At 35.8% G+C, this 26,877-nt stretch overlaps 1 protein-coding gene across 4 annotated transcripts in view; it reads left to right on the top strand.

Moving 5' to 3' along the window:
- Window positions 1-26,877, top strand: part of LOC120636582 (sensory neuron membrane protein 2) — a 134,590-nt gene that overhangs the window by 11,783 nt on the left and 95,930 nt on the right. Inside the window, exon 1 of one of the 4 annotated variants that reach the window (XM_039908124.1) lies at window positions 26,491-26,533. The exons of the other annotated variants lie outside the window; for them this stretch is intronic. The gene's annotated coding sequence lies outside the window, so the exon portion shown is untranslated. Of the gene's footprint in view, window positions 1-26,490; window positions 26,534-26,877 lie in introns of those variants that run through there. 4 annotated transcript variants of the gene reach the window in all.

Below are 26,877 nucleotides of genomic sequence, written 5' to 3'. Positions count from 1 at the left end.
CAAATACGGGTATGGGATCAATATAACTGTCATACCCTTACAGGTTAGCCCGTTACCATAGTTTTTTAGTGCATCATCACCAACCACAAGTGGGATTGCAGTCAAGGGCTAACTTGTAGTTGAATAAAAAAAAAATTGGCGCACAAATCGGTTATTGAAGTCTATTGCCCGTTGTATCTAAACCTACGTATCTCTTTAGATGTCTAGAAAAAAAACGTTTCACCAACTCTTAGCCTCTTAGGTGATAACTACTGGGAAAATGTTTGTCTAGGGATATCCTTAAATTAGGCGTTACTTATTCAGACATTACGCGTACAAACAAATCTAACTTGATCAATTCAATTGTGATTTCCATTTACCTCCTTCTCTATATCCATACAAAACACCTATCAAACAAATAAAATTAAAAATTTCTTTTGAAAAATGCAACCATTCCATCAGTATTTTCTTATGACGTTGTCACGTTTAACTACCATCAGTAAACCGACTTTACAGACAACCGATTTTTTTTATTTACATAACCGCCGTGCGCTTTGCACTGAACCGCTTTAACCTCTAACAAATATTGAAACAAATGTTAGAATGAGTGTCGGGTATAACGAAAAATCCAGACAAATAACGAGTTTTTGAATATTTCTGCCATCTCTTTGAGGCCGATTCATCAAACGTCGATGTAGTTTTAGAAGCGCACAGCCCTGAAATCCTTTATTAGTTGTTTTGGTATGGAAACTAATTGTTAAATTTTTCTTTACTTATTTATTGCACAAAAAATGCGGTGATAACCCTGTGGATAGAACTTCGACTTCACTTTCGGGGGGGCGAGTTCGAATCCCAGCTCTAACTTTTTCTAAGTTATATGCGTTTTAAGCAATTAACATACCACCTGCTTCAGTGGTGAAGAACACCATTAGGAAACCTGCATACCTGAGAGTTCTCCATAATGTTCTCAAAGGTGTGTGAAGTCCACCAATCAGCACTAGGCCAGTTTGGTGGACTACGGCTCCCCCCCCTCTCATTGTAGGAGGGGACCGTGCCATGTATTGGGCCGGTAATGTGTTTATATGATGATGATAATGATGATTTATCGCACTGTCTGTTGGTTTGTTCTTTGTCGCGTTTATTACGGTTATTGTTGATTTTACTCGGTATTAATAAAAGTCCTTTCCGCTAACTCTAAGCCAATAATCGCGTCAATTGGTTTTTAGATAGGGCGTTAAGAAAGGACAAACGACGGGCAGACGTAGTGTCCCTAAACACACGCGGGCGGACCCGACAGACGTCCGCTTTGAAAATCTTGGAATCTGATCGAATCGATCGAAATCGGATTGAATTTGAATTTAAGTCATGCAGGACACCACATAAACGTTTACAAAAGTCTTCAAAAACGGTCCAGCCGTTCAGCAGGAGTTCATTACAATAACAAAAATAAGGATGATCATTTATTGCAATATACATGAATTTAATTATTGACTTTGAATGATTGCATACGTACAGAAGTATTAAAGATGAGATTACAATTAAATGAGACATACAATTTCGCGACATTTCACTCTGCATTTCGTTTGCCAATGCGGAATTTGGTGTAGGGTTAACAAAAAAAATAAACATATAAAAAGCAATCCGTTTGCTTTTTATTCATGTATTTATATTATTCACAAATAGCCCGAATAAAATAAGTTAGTTAAAATGCGCACTTTAATTCACACACATACGATTCATGATTGAGTTTTTCTAATTCATTTAAAAATTGAGCGTTTTGAGATTGCTTACAATAGATTTGTAAAAAGTTTTCTTTCTCTTTTCTCTTGACAATTTGCGGCGTTAGTATTTCGCTTGCTGATCTACGAACTTCCCTATTGTTTACGCTCACTACTCCAGCCAGCTCGATCTAGCAGCCTAGCAGGCCACCCAGGATATCAAAGACTTCCAAAAATGTTGCTGGAGATCTCAAGTAGTTGCGTGATTGGGTACTACGGTCAACAAAACACACACGTCGCACATCGGCAGCCCCCTTTAATTTAAGTGATCGAACCTAACTCATCTTCATCAAACTCTTGTTCTTCATTTAAAATAATTCAAAATCAAAATAAAATAATAAATTAATTTCCGCATTTAAAAGTTATAAGCAGCTAATCAAATTACGTTTATTTTTTAAAGTAATAGTTGATTTACCAACTAGATGGATGGTGGATTCGACTCACACACCTGGAAAATGAACATGAATGTTTTACAGTGTCTGGGTGCTATCTGTATATTATAAATATTTATGTATACCATTCTTAAAAATATTCATCAGTCATCTTAGTATCCATAACACAAGCTACGCTTACTTTAGGGCTAGATGGCGGTGTATGCATGTCATAGTATATTTATCATTTAACAACTGGACGAGCGGTCACAAAAAGCTCTCCTACTACTAAAACTACTTGATAATATATTTTCTTAAATAATGAAATAAATAAACTGATTATATAATAAATAGACTTATGCTGACGGTACACGTGAGTTAGGGAGTGATGAGGACAATCAAGTTATGTGGAAAGCAGAATATACAATAATTAACAATATGTCTGGACTTTGAAGCCGCAACGCAGAATGCTTTTTCCTTTTTTTGTGACGACAAATAAATGGCGGAGGTTCACAATTCGACGCGTAGATATTTAAGTATGTAATGTAGAGTTTTCCGCCCTTTGTGAGTTGATTTGCGTAGTCATGTTTCTATATTTATGAGGCAACCATTTCAAAAATATTATTTTGTCTACTTCCGTGTAGAAATGTTTCAATTATGTTTTTTTGCAACGGTACTTCTGTGGGAAGCGGTGATAGCCTAGTGGTCGTGGCTTAATAAAAAATAAATATTACGACAACACACACATCGCCATCCAGCCTTCAAAGTAAGCGTAGCTTGTGTTATGGGTACTAAGATAACTGATGAATTATTTTATTTTGTGAATAATATACATGAAAAGGACTCATGTTCATAACACGAACATTTTTCCAGTTGAGGGACTCGAACCTAAAGCCTTAGACTCATAAAGCAAGGTCGCAACCTACTGCGAAAATCAGCCCCCAAACTTCGGCTTCCCTTTGTCCAACTTTTCGGAGCTACGTGCGTTTTTAATTAAAGTAATAAAAATATAACGGTGAATGAAAACTGCGTGAGGAAAACTGCATGCCTGAGAGTTATTATAACGTTCTCAAAGGCATGTGAAGTCCACTAATTCGCTTTAGGCCAGCATGTTGGACTAAGGCCAAAAAACTTCTCACCTATGGCGTGCATACAGGGTATGCACCAAACAGGCAATGATTTCATGAATGGAGAAAATATCCAGTACGAGTTATAAAAGACTGATCATCATCCTCATCATTTCAACCAATGGACGTCCACTGCTGGACATAGTTATTTTGTAGGAAGTTCCACAATCCATGGTCCTGGTCCTCCAGCGACTCGCCTGATTTCATCTGCCCACCGCGTTGGGGGCCGACCTAAAGACTCCAACGTCCAACGGTTCTCCGAGCTAAAATAAAAAATTAAAAACTCACGGGTAGGTATTTTACGAGTAAGACCTACCCACTGTGAGACTAGACCCGTGCCGTATGGTCGGCTGGTTATGGGTTGATAATGACGACTGATGTGGGTAAAGCGGTAATAGATTTTTTGTAGGCGTTTTGATACTGTACAGCTGTATCGAGATACGATTCTTCATAAACCAAGGCAAACGATAGGAAATGCCAATACCACTGCGCTAAAGAGGTCATCAAAGTCTGCTGTTCCGATAAAATATGGCCTTAGCACAGTATATAATTACAATCTTTGATAATACTGTATCCTAGCATGTAATTCGCTCCGGTAACTTGTGATATCGTATCATACTCCAATTCATGATAAAATCTCTGTAAGTACGTTAAAATCCGTGCACAAGTATGATTTTATCGCAATTTAATTTGCCTATGATATATAAACTAATGTTAAAGCTGAAGAGTTTTCTTTGAACACGCTATTAATATCGTAAACTGTTGCCGTGTGGTAACAGTTAATCGGAATACAGTTGCCAACACTTTTGCGGTTCCATGGATGCCAAAAACAGAGACAACTCAGGGAATATAGTTACATTAAGGTAAATAGTTACTCACCAGACTGTATTAAAAAATAACTTATTAATTATATTTAAAAATGACATGTTTAAAAAACTAAACAATGAAAGCATATTAGAGCAGGGTCGATTATTTTTAAAATGGTAAAAAGTGAAAAAATTATAGTATTACGAGACCCGTTAAACGTCCTTTTTTAACGGGCCTAATAATATAACAAATATAAAAGGAAAAATGATTTACGGGCGATCCGAGGTCGGGAAGTGGAAGGAGTTTATAAGGGTAAGAAACGGTGTTTTGCCGGAAATCTCAAATTCCGGCAAAACTATAAGTCCTATGGAAAAAAATTAAATGACAAAGTTGTAGGTAATAAAGAGACCTATAACTTTTGTAATCACACTTTTTTCACATAACCTCAAAATTATCTATGACATTAATCATTATTTTATTAAAATACAATTTGACTAATAGGCAATTCTTGATTTGACTTAAGTTAATAATTAATATTAAAGAAAAAAAAAATAGCACGATTGAATAGATTTGTGTCCGGAAAAATTTGCACGCCTTTATGGCAAAACATATTTGGACCAATTTTATGTGATACCTATTTACCGTACATTATGTGAGCCATGTTTCATGCAAACGACGACGATTCAATTCGATTCGACGACCGATTGGCGCAGTGGGCAGCGACCCTGCTTTCTGAGTCCAAGGCTGTGGGTTCGATTCCCACAACTTGAAAATATTAGTGTGATGATCATCAGTTTTTGGGTGTTTATCTATATATTATTCATAAAATTATTCGTCAGTTATCTTAGTGCCCATAACACAAGCTACGCTTACTTTTTGTCTAGATGGCGATGTGTGTATTGTCGTAGTATATTTATTATTATTATTATAATAAATATATGAATTATTATTTATTATAGCGGAGAGCAGCATCCTCTGTGTACTACTAACGTCTACTGCGATTATCAATCCTCTACTACTACTACTACTGCATCTGACTTTCTAAAGGTGAAAGAATTATTGCAATCAGTTCAGTAGTTTTAAAGTTTTCGTTTACCAATAAACAAGCAAACCCACCTTTCCACTTAGGTGATGGTAGGTAGTTTGGATAAATATATTGTGAGTTTTACAAGCATACAGTCAGTGTATAGAACCTTAGTCAATGTGCAGTTTTGCAGCTCATGTGCAGCTATAATGCTTGTTGTCTGTGTAGACTCTTACACTTACTCTCATTCTCTTTTTCTCTTGCTCTTCTCTTTCTCCCTCTTATAAATCACGTAATTTCTGTATATATATACAGAAATTAAATAGTTAATAGTTGAAACGTAATATACATAATTTTGTTGAAACAATAATACACTTTTATTTTATATCAATAACAAAATTCACTTGATAACGATACTTATATTGCCGGCTGGAAAACGTGTAACGGATTTACGAAATACTGTTGAGTTTTGCATAAGGAATCATTCTGTAAAAATATAAAATCAAAAGAAGCATATGTATTTTTCCCTTCAAACTATTTCGAAACATTTTTAGATAACCGCAACCGCAACCGCAACCGCGACAAGACGCTTCGCGACGGGTACCTTAAAAATTTACCTTCTCCCACAGTTTTATCAACACTCCGAGCATTGGCGCACCAGTGCAACTAATATCCAAAATAACCTGTTGCCGTGAACACGTTAATTTTATTGCTTGTCAGGTGATTTAATGGGGGGGTGTAATTTTTATACATCCTGTCCCCTCTCTATACTCCATTTATCTCCATGCTATTTGGAAGCGAATTAAAAATTGGGAATGAGAAGAAGTGTAGCGCAAGAAGTTTAGTGCTCCTAGAATTGAATCGTGGAGTGGTTGTGTCTCGGAGATATGCATCTGTTGCCCGTGGTTTTGTATGCGGTTTTTTGGTTCCTCATAAATCAGGAACAGGAACCGTACATTTTCCCGGGATATATGTTAATCCAGGGTGCAATCTATCTCTATTCCAAAACTCAGTCAAATTGGTTGAACAGTTTTTTGGTAAAATTGTCACAAACGTCCATCGATCCATCCATCGTTACAAACTCTTGCATTTGTAATATTAGTAGCATAGTATATTCGAAAGCTTCTGTATCTGTCTTTGCAAGTGAATTTTGTTATTTAGTTTTGACAGAAAGATATTTTAGAACCATGACAACTGAGTTAAAAGCTTTTCCAGACAGTCTGAATTGTATTCCACGTCCAATTAGCATCATATCCAGTTATCCGATGTTCATTTTCCGCTTACCCTAATCACATCATGCAGGTACGCATGAAAATAAATTGGATTGTAAACTTCAAAAAAGTAATTTACGAAATTCTTCATAGAATATCTACATATATTTTGTAGCGCCTTCTGGTTCCTTAGTTCCGATGGTTGGTAACTGAGTATATTTCATTGTCAAACTTAGCCTAATTTATGCAGAATTGACCTAATACTACAACCACATAAATGATCTACTTATAGAAAACAAACCAATCAGAAAACAGCAATTCGTAAAAAATATGAAGCTATTATATTCCCATAATTACATTGGACGTGATAGCCCATTGATAAACCCTACGGCTATTGGAGGTACAGTTTAATTGAAACAGTAAAATTTTGACGACCTCCCTGGCGCAATGGATAGCGCTGTGAATTTAAACGGGAGGTCCCGGGTTCATTCCTTGCAGGAGCAATTTGGGAATTTATAATTTCTGAATTTTGTCTGGTTTTGTCTGGAGGCTTCGGCCGTGGCTAGTTACCAACCTACCGACAAAGACGTGCCGCTAAGCGATTTATTGTTCCGATGCGATGTCTTGTACAAACGGATTAGGGGTAATAACCAAACTCCCTAACAGGTTAGCCCGCTAAAAAGTATCATCAAAATCGGTTTATAATTGGCGGAGAAAGGTAGTCTAGAAACAAATATACAATAAAAAAGTCACTTGAAAATTGTTTAAAATTGAAAACAATGTTACTTATATTTTACCAGAACTTATTAGAGAGAGATAGTTTTAAGTAAAATGACTAATATAAAAAAATTATTGCATTTAGAATTTAATTATGTTAATTTTATTCTAAGTTTACATCATTTAAAATTGTATGTAAACCTTTGTAAGGAACAATAATAAATAATAAAAGTCAAAGTTAAAGTCAAAGTCAAATATATCTTTATTCAAGTAGGCCTATAGGTGGCACTTTTGATGCGTACATAAGAATTACACTAATAATTAATATACTACGACACTACACACATCGCAACCTAGCCCCAAAGTAAGCGTAGCTTTTGTTATGGGTACTTAGATGACTGATGAGTATTTCTATCAATAATATACATAAATAAATAAAAATGCCGGCCGTCAAATATATAAAGCTACTAGCTGTTGCCCGCCCGCGACTTCGTCTGCGTTAGATTTTGTTTTTTGATGTGGTATTAAATTTAGTTGTTGTTCTAAAAATTTTAAAATATTCAGTATTGCTAAGCCTTTAAATGAGGCGTTTGCTGCTGTCCGCTGAGGAGTTCTGTCCTCTATCTCCAACCACAGTTTTGGCAAAATTAAACACATATTATAACCTCTATAGTCCAAAAATAATTAATTTAATCAGTTATAATTAGTCGGAGTTACGTTGTCAAATCGTCAAACACTTTCATCCCCACTTCCAAAGTAACTGAGCTTAATGTCGGGATAAAAATTATCATATATTACTTCTAACACTTCCAAGAATATGTGTACAAAGTTTCATGAGGATCGGTTAGGTAGTTTTTGCGTGAAAGCGTAACAAACGAACTTACATTGACATTTATAATATTAGTAGGGATATTATAGGGATAGGGATTATCATTATAAGAGAGCACAAAATTTATTCAGCATTAAAAAGGTACTTTTATAATCTAATTTTTAAATCGTATTTGATACGACTTTATGAAATATCGTTATACAATACAAATTCTCTTAGATGGTTTCAAAATAGCTATACGTCACTATCAATCAATTAATTCACATTGTTTTGTGGAAATGTGTTGTTCTGTGCTTTTCATAACGTATATTCCAGTATTACTTAAAAGGAATACTACATTTACGTCGCAGCTAGAAAAATAGGCAATTGCTAAACGAGAAATTCAATAATACGACTCCGGAAGTTGCCATTTCCGCCACGACATTCGAGTATATAATGCTTCTCTGAAATAATACAAGGTAGAAAATAAATTCTATACAAAACTATGAAATGAACATCCTTCAACTTTAATGGTAACAAATTATATCAATATTTTTTATTTGACGAGTTCCCTGGCGCTATGATGAGCGCGGTGAATTTAAGTAGAAGGTTCGATTCAAGGAATTTATTATTTCTGAATTTTCTTTAGTCTTGTCGGGTGGGAGGCTTGGAGGTGGCTTTGGTCGCGGCTAGTTACCACCCTACCGACAAAGACGTGCCGCTAAGTGATTTAGTGTTCCGGTGCGATTTTAACCGTCAACCGATTAGGGGGTATGACTACCATACTCAGTACCATCGCTACCATCTTAGAGTGCACCAAAAATATTCTAGTCAGTGTTCTCTCTGGAACTCTTTTTTTTTTACTTAATTGACACCAGTTTTTAAATTCTATAATTCAATATTTGTATCTCAAATTATCAACCTGTGAATGGGAACAATTTTAGTGTTTTTTTCTTGTCTGCCTTCGAATAAAATCTCTAATTAATATTTTTATTACCTAATATACTGTAACCCTCCCAGTTTGACAGTAGACTGGAGTTTCACAGTAGTAAGCCTACACTCTCCATCTTACTAATTGCACCATTCGATACCTTACAATATAATCTTACTCGTAGCTCCACTGATATACTAACGAGAAGTCCTATTGTTTGAATACACAAATATCACTCATACAACCTCAGACATGCATTGTGAATAGGCAGCCTTAGAGCTGTCGAACTGAAATACATTGTTTTAATCCTAAAACAGAAACGGATATTCTGTTGAACCGATCGTATTACAAACGAGAGGTTGTTAGTGTATTTCTGATTAGTGAAATATTCACATACAAACTGCACAGTTGAATATCACTAAGAACTGATTTTCAGAACATCGACCTGTCTGGCGCAGTGATCGCAGTGGTTTTATGAGGGTTCGATTCCTGGCAGAGGAGATTTGGGAAATCATTATTTCAAAATTTTCGGTCAAAAGGTCCGGTCCGGTGGGAGGCTTCGGCCGTGGCTGTTTACCACCCTACCGACAAAAAAGTGCCGCTAAGCAATTTTGCGTTCTATATACCATACTCCCTAACAGTTTAGTTCGCTACCATCTGAGACTGCATCAGAACTTACCACCAGATGAGATTGCAGTCAAGGGCCTAACTAGTTGTGTTGTGAAAAAACATTTATAGCTACAATAAAATAGTTGTTAATATTTATCTTTTTCTTCATTGATTCTGAACAAATAAACAAATAGTTTTGTTTTATATGTATTGTTTAAGATTATTAAATTTCATCGACAGAATCCACCCATTACTGGCTCACTATACCGCACGGGTGGCCTCTCAGAATAAATATATACTACGACAATACACACATCGCAATCAAGTACCAAAGTACGTGTTATGGGTACCTACATAACTGACGAATAATTTTATGAATAATATCCCTAGTAATACTATAAATGTGAATGTAAAATGCAAAAACTACTAAACCGATCATCACGAAACTTTGTACACATATTTCTGAAAATATTAGAAGTAAAATAGGATACTTTTCATCCCGAAATTAAACTCAGTTCTATTGGGAGAGGGGACGAAAGTGTTTGTCGATTTGAAACCAGGCTTAGCTATCCTAAATACATAAAGTGCTGACACATTTATGAGGCACATGACTTTTGAAGAACAAAAGCGGACGAAGTCGCGGGCAACAGCTATTACCTACATAAATACTTATGATATAATATAGATGAACACTCAGACATTGTCCAGTGCTGGCAATCGAACCCACGGCCTTGGAAACGGAAAGCAGGGTCGCTGCCCACTGCGCCAATCGGCAGAATGAGAACGGTATTGGCCGTAGTCTACCACGCTAGCCCAGTGCGGATTGGCGGACTTCACACGTCTTTGAGAACATTATGGAGAACTCTCGGGTATACAGTTTTGCCCGCGTCACCATTCAACCATTTTAGTGCATGCTGGGATTAAACTACGCTATCACCGCTTCCATTTTAATGTTAAATATTACACTCATATTATTCAATTTTCGTAGTAACTTAAATAAAATGAGTTATGTATTTATCTCATTCTCACCTATACATTTTATTTACCGTGACGCATTTATGTTTCATCGAGTTTCAAATCGCAACGATTCAAAAGAAACATCACTTCAAAAAGTATTAAAAAAGTATACAATTGCGTACAATCTTCCTCTATGTGATTATTATATATCGTAGAAGCCTTATAGCCTAAGATCGTACAAATTACATTATCAACTGCAGATATCAATTACCTAAGCTCTCGGTGTATTTAAGATCCCTCAAACCTCAAGTCTAGCATTCCTATTCCCAGTTATAAGGATGCGGCCAACTGGGATGATGCGACTATATTGTTATAATCCCAAACATGCACACATAGTAGGTATGGCTGGCAGGTTTCATTGCATATTTTAATCTGAAGTTTCCAGCATATGGATTTTATAACGTCGTGCATAAGACCGTGAGATGACCGGATTCGATGTCAGTATGCAACGTAACAAATTTTAATATATATTTTTTTTCAATTTGGATGCATACGAATCGCCGAGCTCGTCATAAATTGAATTTTATATTTTTCACTAAAGTTGTTCGTAAACTTATAACATCGATTATAAAGCTATAAATCCAAGATATTACAAATGCGTGTTTTATTTAACATTACCGCACTTTTGTTTTATTTATGATGTCCCGATTAAGTTAAGTTTGTACCTCTCTCCAAGTTATATGAAAAAAGATAGCACATTTTTAATTTAACTGGGTAATACAGTTTGGTTTTTTTTTTATTACCAACAAAGAAAATATTTCCTTTATTATAATTAAGGCTTTATGCAACGATGCTCGCTGTGATTTGGCTTAGCTTGGCGCGCAAAAAACCGTCGCCCTATTATACTAAAATCATATTTTGTTAATATTTATTCTTTTTGGTTGATTATTATTAATTTAAAATTTACATATTACCTTAGGTAGCTTTCACTCAGTCGGGATTAATAGTCGAGGTACGAATCGCGAGTGAATAGCCTGTTGCCACCAAAATCTAAAGAGCGTCCTATGAAACGTTCATACACTAACAACAACAAAAATGGTCAGCTATTATCTGAGAACGTGCTTTAAAGATTGGTATTTTTTTCCTCGCACTTGTGACGAAAATCGTCTTATGAAATGCTATGCTACTTTGCTACTATGAAGTTATCACCTTCCCTTTCAATCAATAAATCATATTATATTCATAAGTGCCTTGATAGGCATACATGAATATAGAAGTTTTGTATTTGAATTTGCTATTTTGCTTATTACACTCTGGGCTTCATAATCGCACTCGCTTAAATAATCGCGCTGTTAAATGCCATACACCCAGGGGCGTGCACTTCATACATGCACAAAAGCACTGCATACCCAAATTATTTTATATAACTCGTATTGGAGGCCAATTTGTCAATTTTATGCCATGTACCTACTTTATGCATACCATGTTCAAAGACCCTGTGCACGCCACCTACAATTGCGGGGAATATAGAGATAAAATGGTAGATAATTAAAAAACCAAAATTCCATAAAAATTGTAATACTAATAAAAACGTAGTACTTCCGTTTTTCGTTATAGGAAGCTTTGTAATGACTGAATCTTGGTAAGGTGAGGTAAACCATTTTTTTCGTCAGAAATATGGCCAAGAATAACATATCTTTTTTGCGCTGTGAAGAACTACATAGATTATCAAAAGTTTAAGCTCTCTCAACCTCATTTAGCAGCATTCAGCACCTTTTAACTCTCGGAACGCTAAGAGAAATGCGTTTTAAATCTCAAGGTTTTATTTCACAAAGGTGTTTTTCTGTCTGCATAAAACCTCCCTTTGCAAGTTTGAAGTTTGAAATGCAATTTTAGATCTTGTTTTTCACTCTAGTGACGAAAAATAATAAAAGGTTTTTAATTACAAAATTTAATTTGAAAAAACATTTAGAATGCTGTAAATCTAGGTATATTGATATAAATACCGGTGTATTGGAGACACGCTACAAACTTCTTGAGAGACTCAGACGGCGCAAACATACCTCCTGTTGTCTTACTTAGTAGTTATAAATAATTTCATGTTTTCTTGAGCGTTTATTATCTGTACAAAAATGCGTGAAAAATGAAAATAACGTGCAACAAACTATTATAAAACAATAATTGATTCATGTGATTTTAATTGTTCGGTTTTTTTCCTTTCAATCATGTCGGATGAAAACAAATAGCATTGTTGGAGATAATTAGTCAATTATCATACAGGTATTAGTTTTAAGAGACTGGCACGTGCATAAACTGACATCTTTATTTACAAAGAAGTAATTAATATTACATATTGTAGTAAAACTTCTTTAGGCGCGATTAGGGAGTAACTCAGATTTTTTTCTGACGGAAGTAACGCTTACGTCAGACGTCTGTGTAGTTTCTGCTATTTAAAAATAATAATTTGGATTGATTGCATATATCATATGCTCCACGCTTCTTGACCTATACGCAAGCTAGTGGCAAATATCATAATAAATTATTTATTTCTATTATTTTCTAACGGATCAATTGTAAATAACAAAGTGAATAAAAAATCAACAGTTTTAAAAAAAGGTTTTTAAATTGTAAAGTTTTTGAAAATCTCTAAATATACTTGTTTATTTATTACTTATGTAATAAATTAATTAATAATCAATTTTCTGACAATTGTGACATTCTATAATATACAATGACAAGGTTATATTGACATGTGCTGATCTAACCTTCAATTTTCTACTCTCAATTATTCTATTTAACAAATGTTAATAAATATGTATAAAATATGAAAGTAAGTGTACCTGGAACATTTTACTCTGTCATCAATAAATTTGACGGCCGATTGGCGCATTGGCAGCGACCCTGCCTCCTGAGTCCAAAGCCGTGGGCTCAATTCCCACAACTGGACAATATTTGTGTGATGAACATTAATGTTTTTCAGTGTCCGGGGGTTTATCTATATATTATAAGTATTTATGTATATTATTCATAAAAATATATTCATCAGTTATCTTAGTACCCATAACACAAGCTACGCTTACTTTGGGACTAGATGGCGATGTGTGGCCGTAATATATATATTTATTTATTTATAAACAATAAAAAAAGTTTTACTTCAATCGCGCGTAAAGGTTACACGCACACACTTTTTTTTATTGTTTTGCATCGTTTGCATGTTGCACGTATTGTAAGACGTTATGGTGATAAAGCAAGGTAACTTCCCCAGTGGGATCTCCCATTTGTCTCCTAGTATATGAAATGTCCCGCAAGTAAGCTGCAACTTAGAAACTTTTTTCTCCATGGCTCCGGCACCTGTTGCTCGAAATCCAACAAGTGGCGTTCCGTTCGTTGCTACAAGCCTGTGGATAAAATTATCACACAGTACAGCGACCTCTCTGGCGCGGTAGCGAGCGCTGTGGTCTTATTAGTTTGAGGTCCCGGGTTCGCAACCTGGCAGGGGCACATTGGCCTCATTGGTCTACCGTGTTGAACTACGGATCACGAGGTCTTAAGATGAAATCCTTGGATTTGGATGAATAATTTTCAGTATCAGCCCGGTGTTAGGAAATTAGAGGTGTCAACTCACTTACTAGTGATACTAGTCGTTAAAACCCACCAATCCGCATTAAAGCAGCGTGGTGGATGTATGCTCTAAAACAATCTCTTTTATTAGGGTTGAGGCCTGTTCCCAGCAGAGGGACGTTAAATAGCTGCGCATGACGATTGCCTGGAAATTGGTGCTGTTCACATTCGTGCCTGGGAGAACATCCTGATATTGATCTCGAAAGTGTAATAATAGTAGATAAAGTCCCACGAATGTTCCTTATAAGGATATATTATTAATAATTAATATAATTATTATTAAAAATTGTAACTTTATAGGTACCTATTAAACCACTTTGAGGGTGGAGTTCAAATAATCCTTTCTTTGTAAATAATAATATAAACAAAATATACTACAACTATACGCACACCGTCACCTAGCCCCAAAGTAAGCGAAGCTTGTGTATTAAGATGACTGATGAATATTTGTATGAATAATATACATTAATACTTTTAATTATAAATAAACGGAAAAACAAGTCATCTTATTGAGCAAGATAATAAGATTTAACTGCGTTTTTAAAATATCAAACGATTTGCGTGCGTCGTATGTTGCTGCAAAAATGGTGCTTGACGGCAAAACTAGCACGGCTTAGTCCCCGGGTCCCGGGGAAGTCCCCGGACGAACTGTCACGAAAAAATTTTTTTATTTTTTTTATTTTCCTAGAGTTACACCTTGACTGCAATCTCACCCGGTTAGTGATGATGCAGTCAGTCTAAGAGGGTAGCGGGCTAGCCTGTTAGCGAGTATGGCAGTTTTATCAAACCCCAATCCCTAATCGGTTTCTACGCGAAATAGTACCAAAACGCTAAGCGGTACGATAGGGTGGTAACTAGCCACGCCGAAGCCTCCCGCCAGACCATACTAGAGAAAATTCAGAAGTTATAAATTAATAAATTGTCCAGTTAGAAATTACCAGAAATTGAACTCGAAATTGTAGACGAATACATATACCTAGGACACACGATCCAGTTAGGTAGGTCCAATTTCGAGAAACAGGTGAACCGCCGAATCCTACTCGGATCAAACGTTCGGGAAACTTCGTGACTTCTTCTCGTCCAAAATCCCTCAGTGTCTGAAGACTAAAGTCTTCGAACTGTGCCAGTGATGCCTTGTGGAACTGAGACATGGCCGCTAACTATGGGCCTCATAAGAAGGCTCAGAGTCGCTCAGCGGGAGATGGAGAGTGCTATGCTGAGATTGTCTCTACGTGATCAAATCAGAAATGAGGAGATCCGTAGAAGAACTAGAGTTACCGACATAGCTCAGCGAGTCACGAAGAAGCTGAAGTGGCAATGGGCAGGGCACATAGCTCGGAGAACCGATGCACGTTGGGGTCTTAAGGTGCTGCAGTGGCGACCCCGCACCGGTAAACGCAGCGTAGGTCGGCCCCCAACGAGGTGGACGGATGACATCAGGCGAGTCGCCGGGGGCCGCTGGAGGCAAGCGGCCCAGGACCGTGTTTTGTGGAATTCCCTACAAAAGACCTATGTCCAGCAGTGGACGTCGATTGGTTGACATGATGATGATGATGATGATGAACCCGGGACCTCCAAATAAGGATCCACAGCGCTCACCACCGCGCCATGGGGGTCGTCAATCACTCTGCTCTCATAACATAAACCCATTACCGGCCCACTACAGAGCACGGGTATTCTCCCACAATGAAAAGGGCCGGTTAAGGCCGTCCACCACGCTAGCCCAGTGCGGATTGGTGGACTACACAAACCTTTGAGAACATTATTTCGAACTCTCGGACATGCAGGTTTCCTCACGCTGTTTTTCCTACACAGTTGAAGCAACTGATATTTTAGTAACTTAAAACGCACATAACTTAGGAAATTTAGAGCTGCGTGCTGCGGTTCAAACTCAGCCCCCCGAAAGGGAAATCGAGCTCCTGCTCAATGCGCTATCAGTTTACTTACTGTGCTAATTTACATAATACTAAAATTTAATATACACTAACACCTTCCGCATAATTCACTCTATTCATTAGTGAAAACTGTATGCAAATCCGTTCGGTAGTTTATTAGTTTTTCGCGCCCAGACAGACAGACAGACGCGCCGGTGTATTATGTTTTATAATATGTAAAGAAGATAAAAATACAATTTTAAAGAAACTTTTCCGCAGTGTGTATCACTGCTGACAAGCATAAGCTGCTTATTTACATACTCGTACGTATTACTCGTATGATGTAGATGCTGAGCAATCCGATCGTAAAATCACGAGTATTTGTAATGTTGCAACATTTTGAGCATAAATTCGTACCTAAATACGCAATGGAAGGGTGCAAAGAGGTACTCTAAACTGCAAATTCGAACTGCCGTATTAGCTTCGGCGGGGCTTCCCAACCTGTGCGTAGAAAATGCAGAGGAGAAACGTGAGGCGCACCTCCTTCTTTATGTACTTTAAACAATCTTAAAAAATATTTTTGAAAGGAAAACTTCTTTTGGCGCACTCAGTTTAACGACACGTGGTCTCCGCTCGAGGACCTGGTGACTCCATCGTCCATTAGTCCTCCGAAAACCGTGACCAGCCCACTGCCACTTAAGTATGCCCGAAGGGCTAACTTTTGTTCTTTGGCGAATCCCTTCGTTAATCTTATCCCTCAAAGGAATACCAATTTCTGCGAGATTTGCAGGGAAGGGCAGCTGCCCTCCACTGCCCCACTTTGTCCATGCGTTGATAGTAAGTTAGGCTGAACCGTCACGCTCAGAGAAGTCAGAGAACTTAAAGTTGCTCTTCGCTGTGGTGTCGCTGTGTTTAGTATATTAAATTCATCCCTTTGTTAATTTTAATAGTTATTATTGGTAACTCATAATAATTATTTTAAAAATTGTGCGGTTTGCATTGTAAGGTTTAAGTTGCGGAGTGAAGCTAGCGGATCGTCGTGCTAATATTATATATTGAAAAAAACATTACTATTTAATAACTAAGTTTTGAAACTCTTTTTTATAGTATTTGTGCAGCACTGCAGATCGTTTTATTTTACTTAATTTTTCCTTTTTATTTGAGTATTTTGGTCACACTCTCACTCTTTTTCGCGCACGTCCGAGCGTTGGCTGGTAGAAAATGCTTAAGCATTAAGTGCGCCTTTTGTAAACGTTTTTTTTTGGCTGTGCAATAAAGTGAATAAATAATATAAATATTATTTATGTTTTTATTACTTTCATAATGAGGATGTTTTATTAGCGCCTATCTGCCTTACTAACAAGTACCTATCTATTATAACTAGCTAGGTTAGGACGCGGGCGCCAATGAAAAATTTCCGGCTTAAAAAGGTTGGGAACCTCTGGGCTACGGTATAAAAGGTACTCGCACCGCCGAAGTGCACGTACAATGTCTATCCGGATTATCTGCGTTATTGTTAGGTATTAAACAGTAGCTTGTATATGTGGAGGGCGGCTTTGCGTCCGAGTCGAGTAATGAATTTGCACATCCTCTGTATTTTATTAACTGCCTCATTTGATGACTTGCCTGAAAAGGCCGATTAATAAGTAGGTATACGAAGAATAATAATTATCTTGACTTCGTCTACGAGATTAATATTAACCATGTAGTAGCCCTGCTACGCTTTAACGTATCGCAAATTCATTCAGAGTATAGGAAAAAGAGAAGGAACCCGTCTCATTCCTACACTATTGAGTAGTTGCCGCTCGAGGTTGAACCTCATTCTTGTCCGTGCGCTGGTGCCGACTGCACTAGTGTTTACAGCTGTTGTTTGCAATGCCAAAACACAAGCCATGCCAAACTTATGAAGAAAGATGAAAAAATATGAATCAAAGCTTCATTGCAAAGAATAAAATTCGAAAAAAGTATTTACAATATTAAACATTATATTGAAATCATGAACACACGCTGTGAATGGTACTTACTTTCCTTCCTAATATTATATCACAAATGAAAGAGTGTGTTTGTTTGTTTGTTTGTTTGTCCTTAGCGGCCTAACTAAGCAAGCAATCAACTCTATTTTTGGTACAGAATTAATTGGAAGGATGAATATAGAGTAAAATAGAGTAATATAGGAGAATTTTTATCGTTTAAAAAGAAACGGTTCATACAGGATTTGTTTAATAAACGTGGACTAATAATGCGGGCAAAATCTACCCCAATATAGTATTTTTTTTTTATTACTTATATTGTTTTCAATAATTATAAGCGGTGATAGCCCAGTTGTTAGGGCTGGGGCCCCTATTTAGGGGAAAAATTCAAAAAAATTCAAAATTCACTTATTTCAAGGCCTAAATAATAAGCACTTTTGAAACGTCAAGTCAGTCTGTTTGTGACTGAGAAGAGCCGGCAAGAAACTCAGCAGATTGCTCTTTTCCCGCATCATTTTAAAGTTTAACAATCTTTAGAATATTTCTGTTTTTTGAGAGATGAGTGGCCTGCAGCAGCCTAGTCGTTAAGGAATTCATCAATCGTGTAGTAACACGTTATTTACATGTTTTAATATATTGTTTAAACTTATGTAAAGGTAGATCTAATATTATCTTCGGTATCATGTTATAAAAGCATATACCCATCCCCACAAAGGATTTCTGAACTTTTCTCAGACGATATGCAGATATCACTAATTTATGTCCGTTTCTAGTTAGTCGACTGTTTACATCGACTTTTTGTTTATAATTACTTATGTTTTGTTTAATAAAGATTATATAATTATAAATATAATGCGAGGTTACTGTAAGTATACCTATTTCTTTAAATTTGGTACGAAGGGATTCGCGTGATCTTAGTTTAAATATCTAGAACCTAGTTCGAATCCCAGCTCGAAGAAATTAGAAAGCCCGCATGCCTTTCTGCAGTTCTACATTATATTTTCAAAGGCTTTCCACACCCTTGACAACATACTGAAAACCCGCAACGCCCACCAATCCGCATTGGGCCAGCGTGGCGGACCAGTGCCCCGTAGTGGGCCGGTAATCGGTCGATATGACGATGATGATGATGATGCCCAATAGTGGGACGTTAAAAGATTTAATACGAAGTAGGTATCCTGTTATACGCGAGAAATATGAACTAAGTCACAGAACATTTATTTCTAATTGCTGACGCACAACCGTTTACAACCCTCCACCTTTTTTACTGCTTTTAAATCTCGGCTTCCATTTTTTTCTGTTCTTTCCATGCATTTGCAGAAAAATCAAGAATGCTTTCTTGGTATTTTTAATATCTTGCTCATTTCTTTATCCCTTGAACGTCGACTTTACCGTTAGTTGCATCCGAGCCCCGGCCAGACGATAAGGTCCCGCTTAGCTCTCGACACAATCACACGCAGTATTCAAATAGTACCTTACTCTATACGACCAACGTACTTTAAACTTTGTACTTGTGGTACTACGATTTGATTAAACTGAACAAGCGGCGTGAGGCGTCGTCGTGTTACATTGATTGCCGGCTGTTGTGACACCTATTATAAGGTACGTAGAAGCGATTTTCCAAACTTCGAAATTTGGGTGAAATTATTAAGGCACTTAGTGCTGCTTAGTGAGGTTGAAATAACTTAAAATATTAATAATCTACATAGATCTTCTCAGTTAAAAAAATATGTTATTTTTGAGCATATTTACGACTAAATGGTTGCCCGCTTTACACGATTCAGTGAAACTTTCTCCTACTTACCTTTGACGAGAATTTAAAGAAGGTTCTTTATGGTTTTTTGTAAAAATTTCACGATAAAATAATATATATGTATACATTTATGAGTAATTAGGATGTTTTTTTAGATACTATTAGTAGATTGTTAAACGAGTCGGGGTCACCCTGAAAGTATGTAAAATAAATAAATAATAATACACATACACAAACGTCTCGTGTGAGAATGTGTTGTGTTCCAGAATATAACTAATTATACTTTTAATATTGATCGTGAGGAAAAAGAAGATGAGAAAACAATAAAAAATATTTTACTTCGCGCCATTTCACAAAATATTTCTTGTTTATTGACTTGGCCCCTTCACGCTTTCGGACAGGCGAAGGACATGGATCATACAGCCTTTTCAGTCAACAATATTTGTTAGTGTCTACCGTTATATAACGTGTAGTGTTTATTTTGACTTTGGCGAAGAACGTGCCACACTTTTTCTTAGTCTCTGGTTTCCGGACGTAGCTCCGTAAAATTTATCTCTGCGTTAAGTATCTTAAAATCCACGGAGATCGATTAAAATATACGAAGCTATACTTAAGAGGAAATGTTTTAAAGTGTCTTTCCGTAGTATTATGTAGTGCGATGTGCGATTTTTTCGCATGATTTCGCAGAGATTTGGTGAACTGTAAAAATTAATTTCTAATCTTCTGTGCCAGGCTATTATTTATTAATCAAAAAATAATCAAAAACTATCGAGCCGTTCGTGACAATATGTCTCGAATATTCCCTACTACTCCACGATTCGGCGGCGACCTCTTTCTCGAAATTGGACCTACTCAAGTGGATCGTTTGTCCTAAGTTTACTCGTCTTCAAATTCGAAAGCAGAGCTCTTAAAGATGACTAGGTAAAGTCGAGCTCCTATGACCATTATTAATAATATTTATCTTTCTCGTTCAATAAAAGTATCATCCTCCTTCCTACTATATATATAGGATAATAATACTATATATATATTATAATAAGAGAGTTCCCACGGGAATAAAAAAACCTTAATCCACGCGAGCGTAGTCCCGGGTGTCAGCTAGTAATATTATATATGTGAAAATGTGGATGTTTGTTACTCAATCACGCAAAAACGGCTGAACGAATTTGAATGAAATTTGGCGTGCATGAAGGAAAATTGAAAATTATTAACGAGCGAAGCTTTAGACCCAATTCTGAAGTCCACGCAGACCAAGTCGCGGGCAGAAGCTAGTTTGATATAACTTTGGTACTCATTTCTTCGCCCATTTGCTGAGAAACTCTGCTGCGATCATTCAGCATTAATTCCTCGGAGTCCACATTAATTTGAAGTTTGATATACTCGCCGTTGATGATGTTGCCAAGTCCGTTCGAGTCCAGAAAGTAGGACGGCAACGCAATAAAAACACGTTTCATAATGCTAATAATAAATATTGATAAACAATTGAGCTATCTAAACTAATCGGAATCGAATGATAAATTAATTACTTAATCATGAATTTTTTTTCCAAGCGAATAATGCAGCAATGAGCACTTATCAAAGATATTTTTGTAAAAGATAAAGAGTGTAACATATTTTTTATCTATGTTATAGAAAACAGAAATAAATTAGAAAATTTTAGTATCTAGATATCTACTTCAGCATGAAGATAGTTTGAAGCAACGAAGATAACTCACACATTTTATTAATGAAAATAAGAATTAATTATGTTACTTCAAAACATTATACATAACTTTAGAAACAATGTTTCCATTTTTTCATATTTCCTTCATTATATATTGAAAGACATAAAGAAAAATTGTTTGTATGAGAACCACATATACGTTTTTAGTCCTAAACAAAAAAAAAACTTTGAGTACAAAATAATGGCGTAGCGGTAATAGCCTAATGGTAAGGACTTCGGCTTCACTTTCGGGGGGTGGAGTTCGAATCCCAGCTCTATTTTTTTTTAATTTATGGCGCGTTTTTAGCATTTTAAATATCACTCGCATCAACAGTGAAGAAAAACATCGTGAAGAAACCGGCCTAAGAGTTCTCCATAATGTTCGCAGCGTGGTGGACTAGAGCTTACACCCTACTCATTGTGGGAGCAGACCCGTGACTTTTAGTGTACCCGTAATCGGGTGATATGACGATGATGATGATAAATAATCGATGTCCCAAATTGGCCTCCACTCGGCTTTTACTACGCCTTCAATGTAGCAATTAAAATGCATATTATGAAAACTAAGCTTAATTTGCTAAAGTCCACGAAAAGCAGGAGAATCTGTATGGTGTAATTTACAATTTCTTCAATCCTTATACTCCTCACCAAACAGATCTTCGGCAATGTACTCTCGAAAAGCAGATTCTTTTCGGAAGCGGAAGCGGATTTCCGCAGAGTAATATTCTGCTTCCATCCAATAATGAAAATGCTTATTTGTACAAATAGCGCGGGAATCATGGACTTTTCCGTGGGCATAAATAGTCCATGTGTTATAATCTTTCTGCATTCCAAATTTCAGTCAGATCCGTTTTCTAGATTTTGCGTGAAAGAGTAAACACCCATACATCCTTACAAAGTTTCACATTTATAATGTTAGATGGATAGGAAGTAGGATAAACAAACAAACAAAAACTATCTTTATAATTTTAGAAAAAGATTAAATAATTAAAAAAAATAAAATTCTCAATATCTGAAGATGTTCGTAGCACAACGAAATAAAAAAAATGACATACGTATAACGTATCCCCATCCCATTCGTCTTCTTTTATGATGAGAACACCATTTCTCATTTCATTGCACTCGATCATTTGAGTAAAGGAATATTACTTTCAAAGTTGTGATGCTATTAAAAAAAATATACTGTGCAATCCAATTGTAACAGGTATGTATGGGTAGAACCCCGCCTTCAATATTTGCATTTAATTTAATGAAGACGTAATATTAATAGCAGATGCTCGCGACTTCGTCTACAAAGGATTTCCCGTGAGATTTTCATGAACCTGCCCCACGCGCCACTGTTACCCATGTTACTAACGATTATCATCGATAATTTTCACAGTTTTTGTGTTACAGTAATTTTATAAAGTGGGTAAATATTTACACTTTTGATAACTGTACATTCACGTTGGCCAGATATTTTATTGAATTGATTAGGATTTTTAAAAATACGCTTATAATTATTATATAATTAATAAATAGTTTCCAACAAACAATTTGACGGCCGAGTGGCGCAGTGGGCAGCGACCCTGCTATCTGAGTCCAAGGTCGTGGGTTCGATTCCCACAACTGGAAAATGTTTGTGTGATGAACATGAATGTTTTTCAGTGTCTGGGTGTTTATCTGTATATTAAAAGTATTTATATTCATAAAAAATATTCATTAGCTATCTCAGTACCCATAACACAAGCTACGCTTACTTTGGGGCTAGATGGCGATGTGTGTATTGTCGTAGTATATTTATTTATTATTTATTTATTTAATTAAAATTATATTTGATTCACAACCAATTCATGACATTGAGTTGGTGGGTATTTCGATATAATTACGGATGCATTTTCGATACACTTCAGTCCTACATGGGCTTGAACGATGCAAAGATGCCTTCCGGTGGTCTTAGTCTTTTATCATTTGTCCTTAATAGTACCTACTTATTTATTGCAATTAACAGAGTTTAACTACTTTAAATGAGCGATAAAAATATTTGTTTTCGTTAGAGTCAACTTCATATTGTAGAATGTACAGAGAAAATAATTATTACATGTATGTAGTGTAAATATATTTCATCATTATAATCGTTTCAATCGATTGACGTCCACTGCTGGATATGGGTATTTTGTGGGGTGTTCCAAACTCCACGATTCTGGGCCGTTTGTTTCTAGTGGCTACCCTCGATTAATTCGTCTGTCAACCTGGTTGGGGGTACCATTCAGACACCTTGGAAACCCAACGTACATCGGTTCTCCGAGCTATGAGCCCGGCCTATTGCCAGTTCAGGTTTGCGACTTGTTGAGCTATGTCGGCTACGTCAGCATTATCATATCAACTCAGTACTGGCCAATACAGGGCACGGTTCTCCTCCCACTATGAGAAGGTTTTAGGCCGGAGTCCGTTACGCTGACCCATTGTGGATTGTGTCACCTGTTTGAAAACATTATGGAGAACTCTCAGGCATGCAGATTTCCTCACGATGTTTTCCTCCGCCTTCTAAGAATGTGATATTTTAACTGCCTACTAAACTCACAAAAGTTAAAATGCGTGCTGGGATTCGAACCTGGCCCACCGAAAGTGTAGCCGAAGACCTAACGACTAGACAATAATGGCTTCCACAGAAAAGGTAGATTATATAAAAAAACTCGGCTAAGCTTTTTTATAACAGTAAACATCTTGATAATAATAAATACAAACTAACGTTAATATTTACAAATAAATAATAGTTTAAAAAAACTAAAAAACACGCTTTCTATAGAAAACCGAACTAAAAAACAGAAAATAAATTTTAATAAATTTAAATTAAGAATAGTGTTAAAAATTTCAATAAATATAAATTAATAATAGTGTAAATAAAAAAAAATATTTTATTTAAAAAAAAAGCGTGGGGTGCATGGTGTCATTAATTTAAAAAAAAATTATTGACAGATAAGTAGAGTGATTATCATTTTATATAGATAATATCTTTTCTTTTGAGTAAAATATTTTTTTTAAAGCGTGTAAAAATTAAAGCCCCATTTTAAATATAGAGACATTCGAAATTTGACTTTAATAATCGTGAAATACCTATCTTTCCTCTCTTTAAGTTGACCCTTGACTGCAATTTCACCCGAAGGTTATACGTGTAGCAGTTATAATAAACCCATATCTCTAATCGGCGACATACGCGACATCTTAACAAAACGCTACATAGCTTAGTGGCACGTCCTTGTCTGAAAACAGATACAAATCAGAAGTTTTAAATTCCCAAATTGTCCCTGCAAGGAATCGAACCCGGGCCGTCCATCTTAACACAGCGCTCACTACTACGCCAGGGAGGTGCTTTCCATTTAGACCGTGAAATTATTTTAATCCCGTCGGAAACCAAAAATGAAACGCGAGCGAATCATATTATATACAATGCATTTTCTAAGTATCGGTTTCAGCTCTATTTAATTAATTACATGCATTCAAACAACGAACGAAACAAAGTCACAAATGTAATAACACAAATGTGTTTGCCAATCTCATAGAATATTTCCCGGGATAAAAAGTGCCCTAAGGCGGTCCGAGTCCAGCTAACAGTAGATCCAGTAATTAATAAAGCTAAAGGTTTGCGCAAGCGCGATGACTGAAGAGGCATTCGTTGCAATCGCAGATATCTACATGATATCACCGCCCCCTGACTCCGGGCACACATTATTTTTATAAGCATCTTCAAATCTTTCAAATCTTGCTCAATTAATCCATCACTACTTAAGAGGTCTATTAAATCGATCAATTCACGTGCACTAATATATAAACTTTAATTAGTAAGTACAAATTATTTCATTTATGCGCAATGTAAAAAAAATTTAACAATTTACCGTGTTGGTGAAATTTCACATTCAAATCAAATCGAATCGGATTCCACGTCTACTGGAATGAAGTCAGTTAATATTAATTCAATTCCCAGCTTACAGCCTCAAAGGCAAACCATAGATTCAATTTAGTTTCACGTTAAAAATTGTATTGGGATATACATCATATAAGGACCAATAGCAGTTATGCATTTTAGCGCTAAACTAACAATAAATACTTTAAAAACTGAATATTAAAGAATTTAAAAACAACTAAAAACTACGAAAGTAGTCATTACTATTTAAAAGTAAAACTCGCTTTTATCGATTTAAACTTAACTGTAAAACTAAAATATGAATTTTCAATAATCTAATCACATTGGAAAAGAATCATATTAAAAAAATCATACACATGTATTTAAATAACTACATTTCTAAGGATTAAAGTAACGAAAATTCCTTCCAAAGTCAATATTTAAGAATTTAAAAACTACTATAAATTACGAAAGAAGTCAAAAGTAAAGTAACTTTTTTAAATTTATATTATTGCTTTATACTTAACTCTAAAACCAAAATTAAATTTCTAAAATATGAATTATTGGTAATTCATATTTTCTAAAATATGAATTTTCAATTTCAAATCACATTGAAAAGAATCGTGTTTATAAAACCATACACATGTATTGAAACAACGACAGGAAAATTTGTGATCGGATTTATTGCAACCTAGCGCAATAATGCAAAACTAAAAATAAATCCTTTCGAAACTGAATATATAAGAATTTATAAATTACTAAAAACTTCGGAAGAAGTCATTCAAAAGTAAAACTTCGTTCACTTTTTTCGTTTTATATTTTTGCTTTAAACCTAACTCTAAAACTAAATTTCCAGAATATGATTACATTGGAAAACAATGATATTAATAAAATAATTAATACACATGTATTTAAATACCAACAAATTTGTGATCGGATTCATTGCAAATTAGCATGCTTAGATGCTAAACTAACAATAAATCCTTTTAAAAGTGAGTATTCAAGTCTAATTTATGATCGGAATTATTGCAAACTCGTTTAAAAATCATAAGTCGAAACACGTATAATGATGGGACATTTTTTTTCGAAATACGTTGAGGACTAATGATCCTAATCGGAAATGCGTGTTGGGTTTATGCTCTATAACCTTCCCTCTCATACGAGAGATGATACCTGTGCCTAGTGAGGGGCACAAATTAGCCAGACAACTAAAATTCCCATATAACGCACAGACGCTGACAATTTACATGTTGCTGTATTGGTGCTACGATAACTGGCTATTACTTTATGAAGTCCGACTGTACAGTGAGGACGTGCCTAATGTAACCGACCTGTGTTACGAAATAATTTCGCGAAAAAGTGGTATCTGTTGCCTGCCTGCATTTGCGTAGCTGCTCGGAGCTAATTTAAGGTAAGTTTGTATTTCTTGCAAGATCGCCAAAAGTTGTTTTACGACTTTTAATGAACTTTTGAGTCGGGTCAAAACTATTACGCAATGTTTTTGGATCTTTGGGGAGGACTGTTATATTTGAATATTTGAATCTTAAATCTATATTTGCTTTCAATTAGGCTATTATTTAGAGAAGTTGTGACTATTTCGACTTTTTTTAAGTGCCCGACCTAAAAAGTTACGCCGATTTCTTAAAGTTATAAATTGAAAACTACTAATAAATTGGCTTTATTATTGAAGTATACATTAAAATAGGTATTATTTTTTAAATATTGAAGCCTAATTCGCTGATTCTGATGGCTAGA

Source organism: Pararge aegeria, chromosome Z (genome assembly GCF_905163445.1).
Source record: "Pararge aegeria chromosome Z, ilParAegt1.1, whole genome shotgun sequence".
Lineage (NCBI taxonomy): Eukaryota > Metazoa > Arthropoda > Insecta > Lepidoptera > Nymphalidae > Pararge > Pararge aegeria.
This window is presented reverse-complemented; position numbering and strand designations above follow the sequence as displayed.